Genomic DNA, 18,828 nt, shown 5'->3' with positions numbered 1-18,828 from the left:
GGGAAAAAGGAGAAAAGAAACACGATCAAGCATTAAATTGGATGCATTTGATACATTTACTGTATTGCTACTGGCTTTTGACAAATTCATTTAAGAACATTTTTTTACACAAAGTCCTATGTCTTTAAACATAGACTACAACAGAATATCATTACTTTAATATTTTTATATGCGCACATTTAAAGCAAGGTGAGATAAATGAGGTAAATGAATTAAAAAGACGTATGATGCAGAAGGAGCGAATGACTGGAGCAGCTGTGATGTAAAGCTTGCTCGGTCCTTTGGCGTTCCATGTGCAGTGTTTTCCATTCGGCATCAGTGGCTTTGAACTTCACAGCTCCGAACGGCACAGTGCTGTGAAGTCAGGAAACTGGAAAGCAGGAAGCGACCGATGTGGACGCACGGATAGGGCGGGACGGCGGAAAAAAAAGCACGGGGCAATCAACGATGATTAAAAGAGGAGGACGACAGCGATCGTTTATTATCACTGTGAGTGTTTTTCCTTTAGGCCACACTGTACTGCTTTTACTGTACTTTTCACCCACACGCCTCTGAACAGACAACCAACAGCTGCAGCAATCACAGAACAATTACAAACCAATGCGCCATACGCACACCTTGGACCAAGCAAAGAACACGTTTGGCCTTCTACAGTCATGTATGAAGTTGTACAGTGTGGTCTCTAGAGCAGTCTGATTTAAGAGATTGTATCAAATCGGGTGAAATCTATCCTTTGTTTCCCTCCCAGCTTCCTACAGTTTGGAACCCCCCTCATCATGGCGAAGACAGCAGCAGAATGGTTATCTCCTTCACGAGCATATGGAGTGAAATGGTCCAGAATTAAAAGCGTGTCATTTCTGGCGAGGCCAGCGACGCAGTGTCAGCGGTGGGTGGAGTTAAGGGAATTTCCTCCTTGTGGACAACAGTGAGGGTTCAGGGCTCTCGAAAGCGCCAGCCAAGAAACCGCTGATCTCTCCTGTCCCCCTCGGTCCTAATGCAAAACTCAACGGGGGCATTCAAACCAGGCCCACTAGACTCCCTGTTGTTTGTTCAGATGCTGGCTCTATGTTCATTTTTCATTGAAAGTCACCATTTTTTATTTTTGTATTTTTTGTGCGGACCGTTTAACGGTTATATTTTCTGTTAGCCTATATATTGTGAATGTCACTGGTTGCTTGATGCCTGGTGGTCTGTACTTTTGCAGGGGTGAGAGAACATTGCGTTCTCTAAAGAGCAGCGCTATACATTTCTCCAGACTTTCCCTGCCTCTCGCCCTCTGTGACTGAGTGCAAGTACACAGTGATTTTTAATCTCCGATGGATATTAAATCTCTCTTACTGACAACTCATCATTCAAGAGCCTTTTGTTTGGCAGTCTCTTTGAATGTAGCCTTATGCCAACGAGTAATATTTTGGAGAGATTAATTGAAAGTCATTAAGAGGATGTCCTGGTGCGACCTGCCCCGTCTAAATGGCATCATGCGGGCCCTTTTTCCTGCGGTGGGTTGGAAATGCGTGCAGGTCTACTTTCTACATCTAAAAATGCCTCCGCAACCTCTGAGGTTGCCTTTGGCTACACCCAGCAGTATTTAACCGCAAAAGGGATGTCATCATTTTATCTTCCTAAATTTCCAAACTATTGTCCTGATTTCATAGTGTTGATGCCACGTGTTCATTAAGACGTGTTCATCACATGTGGCATCAAGAACAGCATGTTCTCACTACAGCTCCCACAGTCCTCTGCAGGAGTGGAATAGAGGTGGTCGAGGCCATAGACATATATACGTCTATGGTCGAGGCAGAGAGATGATATTTTCCTTCGTGGGTTCTCATCAGACAGAAACTTCAGCCGTACAAAGTGTTCCCTACTGCCAGAGGTCTGCGTGCATGTGTGCATGCATGCGTGTGATTGCATGGTCATGTGCCTGCGCTTGCATGTGTGCGTGCACAGCACCCACATGTGGGATGCCTTTTTTTTTTCTTTTTTTGAAGCAGCAGTGGAAATATTGACAGCTGATAGAAATTAAAGTGGTTTATTTATAGCTGCTTCTGTGGCCACGCACCAGCGGAATTAAATCGGCTCCACCTAAATCCAGCAAGATCCCCTCCGACTGGAAAATATCATCACCACACATTCGTCCGCCCAAGGTACAAAGACGATTTTCGTGCTTTCATGGATTTACTGATACATGTAGGCATTATAATTGGTTCATTTCATTGTTTTGCACAGTTTGCCCTTTCACCCGAAATTCTGGAAACACCGTACAGGAGGTTATGAAGTGTCTGATGCTGCCTTTTGATTACCGTCGGTTAGAAATTGTGTCAGCATAAATGAATGACCTGGGGCTCGTTCCCAGGCCACAAGGCCAATTAAAAAACACAAATCAAAAGAAGTGTTATGAAATGTTTTTTTTATTTTTTTTATTACGTTCGGGAAATAGATCTATTTTGGTCGAGTGCGTCAAAGGAATAATCATCGACTTCCTTCCACATAAAAATAACATGTTTGTTTAGAGCCCTGTATTTATGGGTAACTTGCTAACAGGGATATCCTGTTAAAGCACAGCATCGGTCTCCTGAAAAACAGCCGTTGACAGTTGGAACGGCAGTTTGTTTTTAATCTTTATGTAATACAGTCTCCATCCGTTTTCCGCAGTCTGATTTGCAATAGTAACCGGTAAAACGTAGCCAGCAAATACATATGTGAGGATTTGAAAAAATGATATTAATTTCCAGTGCAGGCCGCGAAGGCCCTTCCTGGGAGGAGGAGGAGGAGGAGGAGGAGGAGGTGGTGGGGGGGTTGGGGTTGTTGCGGTTGTTAATAATATCTGTAACGTGAAAACACAGACTGGGGCTGTCTCGTTAATTATAACTGAATGAGGACACGAAATTCATTTTGTTATGAAGCAACCGCTCATTTTATTGAAAAAATGCCATTGTGCTCAACCGAGCCAAAGTGAGGTAATGAGTCAGCCATTCTGTTTTCAGCTCCATTAGCATCGTCTGCCTTTTACCCGAGAGCTGCATGTCCGAAGTAACTGGGTGCAGAGCAGTACTACCACATAAGAGTGGCACGCTATTCCAACAAAGCCTTCATATCTACGCAATTAAAGACATGGCATGGCTTCAATTAACAACTGTTCTTTACTTTAATCTTAATTAAAATGTATGTTTCGTCTTCAAAAACACTGGTCAGTCCAGTCATCATTAAAATGTTCCTGCCAAACTGCGTTTGAGAATGAAACATGTTTGACATTTTCGTCAAAGTTAAAGACAAATGTTGATGTAACCCAAGCTCATGTATTCATCAGGGTCAGGCTAAATACTGAAGCTATTTGCACAAGTTATCATACCCCTTCTTATGGACATACTTTTCTGAAACAGGCATTCTGGGACACATTATGTAGTGCACGAGTTGCTTCATTATCAGTCCATTTGCTCTTACGTGCACACCACAAATGCGTTTTAACATAACAAAAGTCACGTTACACGAACCTGATGTTTCGGAAAAATGCTCAAGCACAAAGTTAGGAATATACCTGACGAAATGTTACAGTACCCACATGTAGCCTTGGTGATATTGCAGGGGAATAAAATGTACACTTACTGAATCCCCAAAGCATTTGACGTAAGTCACATAGTTGAGGGCTGCAGATGTGGCTGCGGGTTCAAATCCAGGGTAAGGACACACTGCATTCCTGATCCAAGGCACCTTTAATTGGCTCCAGACAAAAAGCTGCTGTTACAGTGCCTAAAGAGTGATTAGCATATTACCCACTCCTGCTGCTTAGCTCCCGGTCCCTCAGGGCCCCCATTTAGCACTACTTCCAACTCCTTTGAACCACTGACACTCTCAGAACTGGAGAGGGAAGCTAAATTTGGTTTAATCAAGACCATCATTAGCTGAATCAAGTGGTCAATTGCTGGGGTCGGAGCAGATGCCTGCGGACTGACTGACTTCCTCTCTGTAGTTTCCTCCCTAAGACAGCCTTAAACTGCTTCTGTGCTTTTACGTAAGAATTGTATAACAGTGACAGGAAAGACTCACTTTAACCATGCTAAAGAGATGTTTCTTTGAAAAACAAAAAGTCTTCATTGTAAAACATGCAGCTACTGCAAACATCTCAATGTGACTGTGAATGAGTCTGAAGATTTAATGGGAAATTACATTTCTCCGTTATTTCATTGCAGGCTAATTTGTGACAGCTCTGGAGAAACAGCTGTGGAGTTTCAAGGCGAATTGGTTGGACTTCAGGCAGAGCTCGCTGGTTTGTATTGTTTTCAAATGGGACATCCTCAGTATTGGCTGTAGAATATTATTTTAAGTACTGTGGGAATGTGGCAGTGTTGGACTTTCCTGGGCTGCCTCTCTATTTTAGTAAAGATTCGCAGACTGGTTGAATTGGAGGTGTTCTGCATGAGACTGAAGTTTTGGCCTGCTACAGCTTGTTCGAGAGTCTTGGCCCTCTTCAGTAGTTATTATTATTATTATTATTATTATTATTATAGTGTGTGAACATGTATCTATGAAGCTTGAGCATGAGAGGCTTGAGACTTGCAGACTCCTAGATTCCAGCGTTTGAGAAAACCGATGTCGCCATCCAAATTTCTTGTGCATCTCCGAACAACCACACAGAGCCTAAACTCAACTCGCGCCCCAACGCCGTATCTTCACCAGTGGTCTGTGCACCGATGACGCAGGCAACATGGCTTAAAACATTGGGTGGGACTAACCTCTGCTGAATTATGATCATTTGTAAAAAATCTGATTCAAGAAAATGGTATGAGGGCCACAGCCGTGCGGTTTGACACACTCCTTTGATTCATTTCCACAGCGACGGCAGATTCCAGTGTGGCCGGGCTCGGCATAGTTCAGTCAGTGGTAATAGGGTAGCAGGAAGTCACTGACCTCCATGTGATTGGTCAAAGAACTGAGCCAGACCTGAAAACCAATCCTAAGAGGACACATGCACGCACGCACACACCCACACAAACTAACGACAAAATCATATTATTTGTAATTGCTTATGAGCTTGCTGTCATGTATTCAAGTTTCTTCCAAAATTCTATAGTTTTTCCAAATAGAAATATCTGACATGAAAAACACTTTCCACTTCCAATGTGAGACTGCCCCCCCATCCGCAAAGGCCATGCTTTCTTCTTACGGTCTGTTTACCATGTCTAAAACGAACGTAATTTCCACCACTGTTCCCACATGGATGTTGAGTGGATGTCTGTAGATGGCACTGTTTTGTTTAACCCTTCCGTTGTCCCCAGGGTCAAAAATGACCCTGTCCTGAGTTTAATAGCAGTGAAAACCCCTCGGCAATGACTTTTCCTGGAGTTACTCTACCATTACAAAATATTGTTCTTTTTTATATTTTTATAGAAGCGGTAGACATCAGGGTCAAAGATTGGAGCCCCTGGAGCTATGAAATCAGCACTCATAATCAAAGTTAAGCACCACACAGCTATTACATCCAAAAAATCTATTATGATGTGTTTTGTAGTAAAAATGAGTAGTGCAGACTGCAGAAATGTAGTCCCTCTGGGCTGTCAAGTTGGAAAACTGTTATTCACTGATTTACTGATGAGTGACATGTTTGATTTTTACAGTTTTAAAAATGAAATGAAACGGCTTTATCACTGGGGGTCCTGTATGAGTGGCTCATTTTCGATTGTGGACACAGGGTGCGTGCAAAATACGAAGAAAACACAAGAGTTTTATGTTTTACTAAGATTACTTTTTCAAATCATCAGCAGACCTTGGCTATATTGAGACACATATGACTGTTTCCCTTGTAATTAAACCTCTCTCTACTACAAATGCATATTTGCTACATTTAATTGCGGGCAGTGACCAGGGAACATTTTAATTTTAAGGGTCTGTTTTGTGCTCAGTTTATAAAGGAAGAAGACTGTATTCCTGGGCCTTGCTAGAGCCAATCGTACATCACCCTGCAGAGCTGCTAGCCACAGTCAGCATTGACATGGTCCAGATTCAATACCAGACCATGTGACCCATCCATGCACAAGAGCAATGCCTTAACTGGGTGAGACATTCAGTAGCTCCAATCAATTTTTTAAATCTCAGGATAGCAATTTCTCAACAAGCGGTCTTCTACAATATCAACTTCAGAGCAAAATATTCAAAGTTGGCTACCTTGTATTGCTGAAGTGACTCTTTAAGAGCGTAAGGTGTGTCTCATGTCTAATAACAAGCCTGTGTAATGACTTTGGTAGAGACATCCAATGCCCAGCAGGGATTCGTGTTTCATTGCTCCTCCAGTATAAGTTGTGTTTTCACAATGAACTCCACATGCAACATCTGAAACAGTTCACAGTGCACATGCCTTTTGAGAGCTTGAGTGCTCTCATACCCTGCTTGGAAGCTGGAAGCTTACCCTGGCTGCAAAGGAGCACTGACATTCAACACTCAATCCAATGGAACCCAGCTGGGTATTAATCCCATGCATCCATCCCCTCCCGTCTGCAGTGCAAACTCGGAACTTGTGACATGACCGCTAAGCATCCGTCTCGTTATTGGGGCCACCTTGTATAGCGCTTGAGATTCTGTCCTTCAGTAGAATGAGTAAACGTAGCATCCGCTACCCAAACTGCCACGTTGATGCTTTTGTGCTTTGCAGTCAACCGTGAACAGGCAGGGCCGCTGTTGGTCAGATATTATCGGTGAATGTGTGTCAGTGTAATTCTGCTTCAAAACTGCGCGCATGAACGCTTGTGAGCGGCACGTATGTGAGTGAGCGGGCGAGCGAGTGAGTGAGGCGCGTGCGCGTGTGTGGTCCGACTACAAAGGCCCAGTGGACATCGCTGGAGCAGGTTGCTGTATTTAGTGATTAAATAGCCTGGACTTTGTCAGGGGGGGCCTGATTAAAATCTATCCGAAAGAGCCAGGATTCCTTCAGGATTAAGAACAAAGCGGCCCTTTTAATTAATGATAGCGGCGCGGCTAGCGTCCCTTCTGATCGGAGGGCTGCAGGAATGCGGGGCTGAGGCAGAGTGAAAGTGGCACAGCGGGGGGCTGCTGTAAGGCTGCGGCCTGGTGGAAAAATCCCCCACACAGCACTGCTCAGGCTTGTGAAGTCTCAATAAAAGATGCAACAAGCCATTACAAATATTTTCAAGCACCATTGCTATGGTATATAAAACGGGCGAAAAACAACACGTTGCCCGTTGAGCACGGCATTTACAAGGACTGTCTTCTCTAAAAGGGCTGAAAAGGCACTTGGGCTGGGAGAAAAAGACCCTTGTGAAATTATTACTGGAACAAAATTCCTGGTATGTTTATAGAAATGTTATCCATTCATTTAGCTGTTTAGCTGTTTTGTTCATTTGCTAATTCCCTAATTCTAGAATAAGTAGACCAGCTGAATATATGTGGATAAAGATGAGGCAAACAACCATATTGTTGGCCTTTGTATGGTACCTCTTACTGGCATTTGGTGTTGTGGGAGGGTTGCTGATCAAATCACTTAATCTTTTTTTGTGAGCAGCTTTTCAAAGTTTGAAATTGGCACTTGTAATTTTAAGGCCTTCCGACTGCTGAAGTATCTTCCGTCAGTTTTGGAGTGCAGACTTCCTGAGAATCTTCATGTTTCTCTGAAGTGTACTATCTGAGTTGTACCAGAGAACTGCAGTGCATCTTATGCAGCTGGTGCATGCAGCATGGCTGAACTTAATCTGCGCGGCCCACCCCCACCCCCCTCACTGTAAAGTGCTTTGAAATTGTGCACTGCATGACGGCTTCCACTTCATGGTTTGTTGTTAAATCGGTAAAGTGCTCAGATAACGAGGCAATAAATTCTCTTCAGTTTTCATTTATAAACAGGGAATTGATTTGGAAGCCTCTTTATTGCTTTATTTTGTTGTCCATTGAATTTTTGAGTTTTTATGCAGCAGGATTAATCAGAAGACTGTAAAAGAGCAACGACTCACGAAAGGCTACGACCTTGGCCTTTGACCTTTGGACCCGGGGAATATCAGAGTTCATTTGTCGATGGAGGTTCATTGGACTGAGCTGAACTCCCTGCTTCCCCCAGCCCGGATAATGGGAACACAGCTGTTGGGTGAATTATTCATGTGTTCACTTAGTTGCATATTTATTATTTATGGCTGCTTGCGTATTTTCATGGTGTTTTCAAGTTCGACAGACGGGGTAATATTGCAGGCTTGCAATCTCCACAAATATCTGGTCGAACACTTGTAAAATGATACACTGATGCTAAATCAATAGGTGCTGTGTTCTGTGCATCTGAGAAGACACATATGGCGGCGGCCTCTGCAGATTTAAGTTTTTCTCGATGTGAACAGAGAACCTTATTTTGCGCATCTTCATCGGAAAAAAAGCACAGTTGGTGACAGGGCCTCCCAATCTTTCAGGCATGCTGAAAGGACTATAAAACGGGTGGATAGCCCCCGGCCTTGGTGGAGTGATTTGTGACCGGGCCTTTACTACGTCCATTGTGCGCTCTAAACCTGCTCAATGACAAACCCTTTTAAACGATGAGCCCCCGTGAGTCATCAAATTCAATCCAATCTGATCTTCTGTCCCCTGTAAAAAAAAAAGAAAAAAAAGAAAAAGCCACCCTCCCTGCCAACAAAAACATTACTGTCAGCGGGAGGGAGTGCGGCTTCGCTGAGCAGGCTGCTCGCAGGCTAGCTGTCCTCTGTGCACAGAAAGAGCGGGACGCATTCGTTAAGAAGCATTTCTTGTCACAGCTTATAAGGCTTCGCAGTCCTCAAAGTGCCAAAAAATAAATCGGATCAAATGGGGGAATAATTGGGTTTTTTGAATGTCTATGTCTGAGCAATGCATAAAACCACAATAGCCAATGGTGAACCAATTCTCACGTCTTAAGCTCAAATTTCATTGCTGAAATGTGGCACCCTGCAATGGTTTTGTGGTGTTTCTGGGTTTTTTTTTTCTTTCTTCCTTTTTCCTTTTTTTTGGTCACATCTGCTCTAGATTATGCAACTCCTGTACTCAATTTAAAAAGCCTGAAGTGCCGGGGACGTGCTATACATTTTTCAAATGCTATCGTGCTATCGAGGAAAACCGTCAAACCGCACGTGCAATCCTGATGTTGTTACATTTTTGCCTTGAAACAGAATCACATGTAGAGCAAAGGTGACTAGGGCCTCTATAGATACACGCATACAAATAATTCACACTGCACTCAACTGTAATATAATCTTCTAATACTACACAACTTAGGCCTTGGCATCTACAGTCATAATTACAATGGTCTGTGTGGGTTGTATTATAGTTTTAGCGTGCCAAGCCAGTGTACAAATATGCTGATCTTAAAGAGCAGTGGATTGTGGGTTACGGGGTTAACTGTGTGGTGCTCTCTGGAGCTAATAGAGCAGTGTCCCTGAGCTAAAGGCTGCGCAGACAGAGAGCGCAGCTCTGCTGACCCACGCGAGCGAGTCCGTCCCCCCGCCGAACATGATGCCGATTAATAAATAAACACCAATGACTGCGAAAACAAGGAGGAGACGGAGAGGGAATGAATCATCTCCCATTGGCCGGTGATGCAAGAGAAGGCAGAGAAATAAAGTGTGAGCGGGGTCACCGTCGCTGTAAAGTAACCCGGGCTCTGACTGTGGGAGTGCCTACGCCGTGGCGTCAAATGCGGCCCTTCGGAGACACTGGGGGAACATGGCCTCCCCCCTCAGCTTATTAAAAAACCGCGCTGTTTGCTGTTCTTCTCCCAGGGCTGCTGGGATTCTCCCCTGGGCGTTTCAGCGTGGTGCTTCACCTGAAGTGCTCCTGTGGAAAATCTGCCCCCTGTACCCCCATCCCCAAACCCCCCCCGAAGCCTCACGTGCCGGTTATCTCAACATCAGTACATCGCAGTAAGTACGGTGGTTTTGCTGGTTGAATCCAACATACAACAAATGTCCTGGTAAATATAGTGCTTTTTTCAGTTTTGTGTAATTGCATGTTAGCTCAGATATTCAACTGCTGCTTATCTGCAGGACAGGCAGAAGTTTACTTTATATCAAGTGGCTAATTTCATATGTACAAACACAGCAGCTACATGCAATTCTGCAGTCATATTGATACGCTATTAATATATGCTTGATAAATCCTATTATCATGCAGGGTAAGTAAAACCTGATGTAAAGTAGTAGACTGCTAAATACAGATACAGACATAAAAAATCTTTGACAGCTTTTCATCTGAAATCAAAGGTAATGAGGAATAGTTTGCCATTGTATTCTCTGTTGAGAGATTTTCACAGATTTTGTAACTGTACTATTCTGTGCTGTACCGGGCTATCTCAGTGCATCACGCTGCAGCCACATCGCCCTGTCTTCCATGGCAACGTGATGGTGTTGTGTGTCTCCGCGCTGTTGCGGTGTTATTTAGTTCCAGTAGAGCAGCGTGCCCTCCCCGTTTCCTGCTTGTGCAGCACTTTGTTTTTTCCCCCCGTCGCTGAGGAGGAAAGATGAGGCGTGACTGGTGTGAGGGAACGTTCTCCTCCCTGCAGAGGAGATATCTCAACCGCGATATATCTGCACAGCCAGCGGTTAAAAAAAAAAGTTATCGCCTGCAGCCGTGCAGGTTGTGATGTCACACCATATCCGATCCACTGGGGAGAGAGATAGAGAAAAGAATTCATTCATGGCTCCAATCCGACGCTCGTTCCAGAGGGTTCAACATCTGTTAAGAGAATGATTAAGATTAACGGAGGTGCAAAAGGTGCGGATGGGGTCAGAGGCCGTTGCTGTTGGACACACTGAGACAAATTGTTTTCATTGTGTTCCCTCTTGAACTTTCTTAGTACGTACAGTGTAAGTCATACTGGGCTCAGCATCTCAGCGATGTGTAATTGTGAGGACAGACAGATGAGAGGGAAGAATTTCCCTTAATGTATCCTTAATGTTTGCAAGTAAGCTTTCTATTATGAACTTTCACCTGATGTGAGTCTGAAGCAGCTGCTCACTGCAAAGGTACCAATCAGGTGAAAGGATACAACTTTCAGGTAATAATAATGATAATAATAATAATAATATAATAATATGTGTAATGATTGACATTTAGGGTATTTCAGAGGCAGTGGCGTAGGTTTCGTTTGAACATTGGGGGGGACACATTCAGTGGGGGGTCTGGGGGTCCTCCCCCATGAAATTTTGAGCGTCAAACACTTCATTTCCTGCATTCTGGTGAACTTTTATGTACCAGTTTGTGCCTTTTCTCCATCAATTTAATTTTCATGTTTTTATTGGGGGGGGGACAAATGCACGTGTTCTAAATATTGAGGGGGACGTATCCCCTGCGTCAACCCCCCCAAATCTACGCCTGTGTTCAGAGGTATGAACCAGCTCCATTCCGAAGGGGATCTGCTGTACAGGAACAACCCCCCATGCTGACAGAGAGGACCCCCGCCCGCTCCATTCCCCCGCGCTCTGCACTGTAAGCGCATGCGAGAGGCGGTCTGGGCCCCGCCCGCATGCCTGGCATTTCGTACAGTCAGTCCCCAGAAGAGCAGGTGAAGCAGCAGAGCCCGCTTCCCGCCGCCTCGCCGGGCTGGTGTGTGGCTCAGGTATGCGTGGCTGTGTACACAGAGCCCCCCCCCCCCGGAATGCCCATTGTGAAACCGAGGCTCCCGTGGCACCAGGGCTCTCATACCCCACCGCCTGTCAGGCGGCGCTGCCGCGCTTGCTTTTGACCGCGCCCAAAAGCCGTATCCCCCCCCCCCACCCGCTCCGCGCTCTGCAGAACGGAATGAGAGGGCGATTGTTAAGAGCGGGCCGCTCCGGGGGCCTGGGATGAAGGGCCTTTATCCGCATCGCTGCGGCTCGGAGGCGTTACACTGAGGACGCAGGCAAAGAATTCAAGTTGCAGATGAAAGCAGCCGATGGACTTTTCTTTTTTTGCGATGGTGGACTCAGTGCTGTCTGAATAGGCAGCGCACCACCCTCAGCAGAAATACAATTTGTTTACTTGTGCTCGGGCCACATATACAACTATGATTTTTTCAGTGACAGATCATTTATAATACATGTGGTTTCTTTTTTTTCTTTTTTTTGTGGCCACAAAAGTCCATTTTGTGCATGAAATGCTCGCCAAGTGGCACCAAAGTCCATTTCACGGCTACAAAATGCTCGCCAAGTGTGACAAAAATGCATTTCGTAGCACAGAATGCTAGCCAAGTGTCAGAAAAGCACATCCTGAGGCCACAAAATGCCTTTCTTACCACAAAATGCTCACTAAGTGGAACAAAAGTTCATTTTGTGGCCACTAAATGTTTGTAGTGTATAATTAATATGTAAATCATATAATAATTCTATTATAATCATTCAAAATGCATTTTGCATTTCGTACACAATATTAAATGTTTCGCATTTGTGGACAAAATTCAAAATAGATTTGACATTTTGTGCACAAAATGCAAAAAACATTTAACATTTGGTAATGCACATGTCACGTTTCATACACGAAATTCGAAGCACAGTTTAGTATTCACGCACGCAATACGGCAAGTTGTTTCCTCATTTTGTGACACAAAACAACATTATGTTACATTTGCAACCGTGCTGTAACTCTTTGGTTTACTCTGGCCTTACAGAGATCCACACGTTCACATCTGAGCTTATTAACCAAACCGCAGTGAGCCAATGGAACGGATCCTTCTCTCCATAGATTTATCTGTCTGGAATCTCCAAACTGATGAGGCTTTGTTGGGAATTCTGAAGGGACGATGATTAAGAAGGGGAGGGTGAGGAGCAGAGATGTGGATACCAGGCCAGTATCCCCGGCCAGCTTTGTATCATCTGCCAGCTTCCCACCGCACAGAGAACTTGGTGTTACTACATCTCGATAAAAAATATAGCCGCTAGCAGCAATTCCAGATTTCCAAGTACATGTCGCAAAAATAGACTGAGACAACACTCTGGAACAGGCAGGATAGGCACACAGAGAAATAAGCAATGGTTTTGTGAAGACTGGACAGGCTGTTGATATGTTATGGCTAATTATGTGTTAGGCCATGACCTTTCGACATGTTTATGAATCAAAGACATCAGAAATCAGTGTGGCAATTGAATTTCCATTCGTGGTATCAGAAAGAATCGTCCTGGTTGCTCTGACAGCTTCATGATAACCAACTGCCTTGTGTTTTGGAAAGCTTTGGAATTTGTGCCAACACTTTGTGTTTTGAAGGCTGGATCCTTATCCACTAGACCACTCCCCAGTTTAGTGTGTTGGAAGGTGAATGGGGTTGTGAGGGGTAGAGTGCCACAACAGTCCAAGTTATGTTGACAGCCTCAGAAAAGAATATTATGACTTTATTAGGGCCTTCCGTCAGTCTATTTGATAATGGCACAAGTCTTTAGTTTGATGAAGATTGATCGTAGTGATCTGATTAATTGCAGCTGAACATTTTGGTCTAATGCCTGTCCAGCTTCCAATATATCATGATACTTTTTTTTAGTATATTTGCTAATGAAGATATGACGTGTGTAAAAATCATATTGGTTTTTATCTGTAACTTATGGTTTAGGAGGTCAATGCTGTGGAATCACTGGCAGTTTTTGCTCTAAACGAACTTGGTGTTACTTACCAGTGTGCAAAAGATTTTCGCTCTTGAGTTAACATGTCTTGAAAGTTGCAGCTCACAGACAAACAGATACTTTGCAAAGGGCAAGCTCACTTGCTCCTTAGAGAAAACACACACACCCTTCCCAGGGACAACAATCCTGTTTCTTGGACCTTTCAGTCTAAATTACCTTTGATTTTTAAAAATGTAATCAGAAAAAACATAAATCTGGTTTTATTGAGTTGCATATGCCCTTAAATGGGCTAAGTGCGTTTGATTGAATCAAGGGGATGGAATTCTGGAAGGGACAAAAGGCACTTCCTTTTTTTATAGTGTTCTGCATCACTTCAATTGAACCTGCTTGACTTCCATTTTCGTGGTAACCTGAACATGAATTTAGCTTGTTCTAGTTAACAGCTGCAATTTCTGCTTTTTATTCTTAAAAACCATAAAAGCGCCATCCTCAGTGAATCTGAAAATGAGCTATTGTGAGATTTGGTGCTGTGGGCCTTTTTGGTGAAGCAAAGAGCTGCTGTACCATTAATCTTGTGAGCATTTCATGCAGTGTAGATACTTATTTTCATTACTCTTTGTCTACTTTGTACCCCGGAACCTATTAAATATTTTATCTCTATCTGCTCTGCCTTCTCTTACAGTAACTGCTGTTTTTTTCCCTTCAGTCCTGCTATAGCTGCAAAAATTCAATCACATCCATATACCTTCCACCAGAGCTACCTGCCAGAATATCATGCCATTCTGCACACACAACAGAAAAATTCAGAAAAAAATTTGTATGTCTCATAATAGGAAATTCCTTTTGGTAAAACGTGTTTAGCAAACTAGGTTCAATGTACCGTAGGTCTCATACCTGCCCTGATGGAACTTATTGGTCAAAGACATAACTAAGGGGGTGGTTTTGAGGTACGTAACAAGATGTTAATTGCAAAGAACCAACCTTTTGCATAAGCAAAAGTATGTGGAGGATGAGTACTGGCTTTGCCTCTGTTAGTGTTCTGTCTGGTCATCCTCATGAAGGAGCCAAAGAGCTCTCTGACATGTGCTCTATGCTCTATGGTTTCACCACCTTTATATGTCAGGTATTGAAAAAGGCGAGCGCATAATGCACTATCCATGTAAAACACAACTCCTTTCACTTCAGCGTTGTTTATTCAGAATGAGGGATTAAGTCATATAGGTCTAATTCCAGAATATTCACTGAGGAAATCAAAGATCCTGTTTATTCATGTATTTTTTAAAAACTAATTGAATGGATAGCCACTATATATATATATATATATTTTAATTAAATGTATTTTTTGGCCATGAACTAAGAACTGACTGAAAACACTTCGTAATCAAGGGAAGATGTTAACCACTCCCTCAGCAGGCACGAGAGGTTATGTGAAATGACATTAAAGGATGGCCAACGACTGCCTTAAAAACATAACCTTTCAAAACATGAAAAGAATACTCGCATTCTGCCGGGGTCGGGACCTGGGATATGCATCAATTATGAAATTCTGTTAAGCAAAAAACGTCCAGTCCGCAGTGCCCCGCGTGTGCCCCCTTTCCGAATCGCCCACGCCACCCGCCTCTTATCTCTCTAATAACAGAAGCCCTGTTTGTCTTTGAGCTTTGATCTGTTTGGATGCCCTCTCAGGGCCCGTGGAAGGGCTCGGGCAGTATTTTTCCAGTGCGTTCGTCTCTCCGAGTCTACAGTCCACTGACATGGGGCGGATTCATCATCTCTGTCCGTACCGTGCGATGTGATTTACAGTACGTCACGGAGACGAGGCGCTGTGTCTTATACAGACTAGACGGATGTTTTCGCCAGACCGACCTCTGCTCTGCCCTGAAAATGGCCCCCGTCGCCCAAAGGCTCGAGCACCCTCGCTTTAAACGGATAGCCCCGCGAACTGTAATCACTCAGCAGCTCGGCACTCACACATTTCATTCGATGGGTTTCTTTTAAAAACATGTCCATTTGGCCTCTCAACAGTGAGGCCCCGGCTCTTTAATGGGTTGCAGAAAGCGCCATTGATTCACACGTGGGGTAATCGGTCAAAGGAGCGCTCCCTGTCACAAGCACAGGGATAAAAACACAGTCCACAAACTCTGCTCCGTTTTCTGCGGTTTGCATATTTTGAACAGGGCGATAAAAATCTGGAGAAGGACGCCTGGTCCTGAGTTCAGCCTTTACCCAACTCTCAACCAGGCCTGCCCCCCCACCCCCCCTCCCCCGCATCTTTGTTTAGTGTTGTGGGTGAGATCAGCATTCAGATAAGACCAGCATGCTGACAAGATCTACAGTCTGGCAGGAATCTCGCTGTTAAGGAGAGTAACATCTCATCCTGCCCCCCTCCCAAACCCTATCGTCCATCTTCTATCTTCTACAATCTGAGTCAATTAAAATACGATAAATTCACTCCGAGTACAGCTTTCTCTGCTCAAACAGCCTTCTGAAACAGGAGAAAATGTTTTGAAATATGACACTCATTAAACTGCAATTGCGAGAACAAAGCAATTGTCAACTTGCATTTTTGAGGCATATAAAAATTCAAATTACTCTTCAAGTGCCACTAACTGCCACCATTTTTTCAGAATCTGAGCTATTCCACAAACCTCAGCATTGTGTGTGGGAAGGACAGTAGTGCATCCTGTTGTGATAATAATACTCTATGGTCCTGCCTTAAACAGCGTATAATTGGTTCGTAACATAGAATCCTAACATTCCTTTTGTTTTGTTTTTCCCAGAAGTGTTTTTTAAGGGTGATCTGAATCACAGTGGTTTGATGCTGGCTCTCTGGTGACGCATAAGCCATTTTGGGGTGAACCCTGAGTTGCGGCACTCCCTCCCATGACTCAGCCTGCGTTCTCTCTTACTTCTGTGGCTGTGCAAAGCATTTTCCTCCCCGCCTCTTTGGTACTGTTTTATTTTGAAAGTTTTAATGATGTGTCCCAGTATGATGTGAAAAGTCAATTGGTGTGTGTGTGTGTGCATGTGTGTGCATGTGTGTGTATGTGTGTTTTCAGAATGCTTGCAAGTCGACCGAGAAATTCTGTCAAGGTTTGACATGTTGCTTATCGTCTGCAAGCACTTCAGATGTCAGTTAACTGCTGGGTGAAAATAGCGCCCGTTGATAAGATAATCCAAGCAGCCAATTTCTGGAGTATGACAACTCAAAATGCACTTGTGTGTTTGCCAGCTCAGATAATAGCATGTGTTGGGCCCTCTGAGCTGTATAAATGATATGGTAAAACCGAACTGGGCCTTTGCCAGTTTTTGATAAAAGAGTCTTCCATGATTGCTTCAAAGAAAATTCCCTGCTGAACAACAGTTAAGGCAAATGCTTGGCCTTTAATTTTTTTTATGCATAAGCTATTATCACAACATTGATTTCCTTTTCACTGTCAAGAACAATTGCATATCTTGTGAAGAGTGGTTTGTCTGAACAGGTTATGCGTTGTTTACTGTGCAGTCAGTGATTGTGGGGGCTCGGTGTGAATCAGATTGTGCCCCTGTAGCCTGCACCTTCACCCTGCGAGACTCGAGCAGTGCATCTGAACACCGCATTCTGCCCATTGGATAACCCGCCTTCCGTAAACACGCTCCGCTGTTTCGTTTTGGGTTTTCTTCCTTGCCTTAGAAAGCTGTTTCTGAATGTTCTGCGAAGAAACCCATTTTGGTATTACTGCAATTGTGCTGTGGCTTACCACAGGGGACCGGAGAGCTGAGCCCTGACCGTGGAAGCAGAGGATGCTGGGAAACCTGACATGGGCAGCGGCATTTTCCAGTTCTGGTTGGCTCCTGAGGTAGGAACTGAACTGATGAGAGAGTTTCTGAATCAGAAGAGTGAGGGGGCCAACTAATCTTCTCTTTTTCAATGAAGGTGGATGGTCTACCACCTGGTCTACCACCTGGTCTCCTGAAAACTTATTAGAAACAGCTTCTACGATGATGCACGGCAGAATAGTGTAGAAGATATTAAAAATGATTTTTTTAAATCCCCACAGAGGAAAATTGTTTTCCACTTGGTGGTAAATATGCAAAAGCATGTGTGCACTTCATCACAGCCACATTAAACACAACAACATGGCCACATAACAAATGTATAAATTCAGATTCTTCAGTCTCAAAATAGACCGTGAATGAATCTGCAAAAAAAAGTGTTTTATAGTTTGTCAGGGATTTTCATTTCACCTCTTGCTGATGCAAATACCCACAGAGGCCTGCAATTTGTCATGTTATGGAGGGAAATGTCAAACACCTCATTTGTTCTGTTAAGTTTCCTTACAATGAATAAAAACATAATGATGAACTCAAAACGAATCACTTTTTTGATGTTGATGGATTCAAATATTTGTTTAATTTTTGCTTTCAGAGTTGATCTCAATTAATTTCAGAAACTACTTTTGTAAAAAGTGATCTCCTTGTGTGTTTTTTACTGGCTGAACCCCACAGTACAGAGAATGTACTGGAACCCTGCCAGGCCAAACTGATTAGGGTCATATTGCTTTCCAATGAGAAAAGGGACTGATATACATCATCATAGACGCTGTGAAACTGGAAGTTCATTAAGTTCCCTAGCTTTCATAGAAAAGAACAGCATGATATATATTTGTAGAGATGTTGTAAGAACATGCAACTGCCTTTGCTCGCTATGACCAATGTTACATTAGGGCTTCTGTGGAAAGCTATCTTTCACAAATCTGTATCCCATAAGGATGAACATTTGATTAGATTAACATACATTTTACAAGGAAATACAGCAATCTTATGCAGACACAGTTGTGCGCTCATTGAGTAAACGTGGAAAAAATGGAGCAACAACAATGCATGAAGGTGTCAGACATCAAATTTACAATAGTGGAAATCAATGAGTCATTTTTTTTTTTTAACTCTCTAAAAAAAACTTTGTTGTGCTTGTCAAGGGACAGCTCTGGCCATTATCCCCAGGCTCCAACTCCACCCTGCAGCCGGATCCTCCACACAAAGCACCGGGGGGGGGGGGCTGCTGGATGAGGTGTGGGTTCCCCCCCCCCCGACCTGGGAGAGCGACTTGCCCGTAACCGTGACTCAGAGCGTCTCCAGGAACCGCAAGCTCCTCCCTGCCAAAAGCCCCGAGAGCAGTGGGTTCGTCGGTCCGTCCGTCGGTCCGTCGGGCGCGCGTATCCGCTGCGGGGCTGAGGTCACGGCGGGGTTTACGGCTGGGCTGCTGCGGGGCTGCATCGGGGCGACGCTGAGCGCCGTTAAGGCCAGT

General features: G+C 44.0%; 1 long non-coding RNA gene across 1 annotated transcript; it reads left to right on the top strand.

The window, feature by feature from the left end:
• Positions 1-1,709: 1,709 nt before the first annotated feature.
• LOC135261460 (uncharacterized) lies at positions 1,710-17,910 on the top strand. Its single transcript, XR_010331944.1, has 5 exons — positions 1,710-2,147; positions 4,191-4,267; positions 9,738-9,878; positions 17,287-17,380; positions 17,458-17,910. It is a non-coding gene; the product is annotated as an uncharacterized LOC135261460 (long non-coding RNA).
• The last annotated feature ends 918 nt before the right edge of the window (positions 17,911-18,828 follow it).

The sequence above is a fragment of the Anguilla rostrata genome, chromosome 8 (genome assembly GCF_018555375.3).
Source record: "Anguilla rostrata isolate EN2019 chromosome 8, ASM1855537v3, whole genome shotgun sequence".
Classification (NCBI taxonomy): Eukaryota; Metazoa; Chordata; class Actinopteri; order Anguilliformes; family Anguillidae; genus Anguilla; species Anguilla rostrata.
The sequence above is the reverse complement of the archived record's forward strand: the minus strand, read 5'-3'. Positions and strand labels throughout refer to the sequence as shown.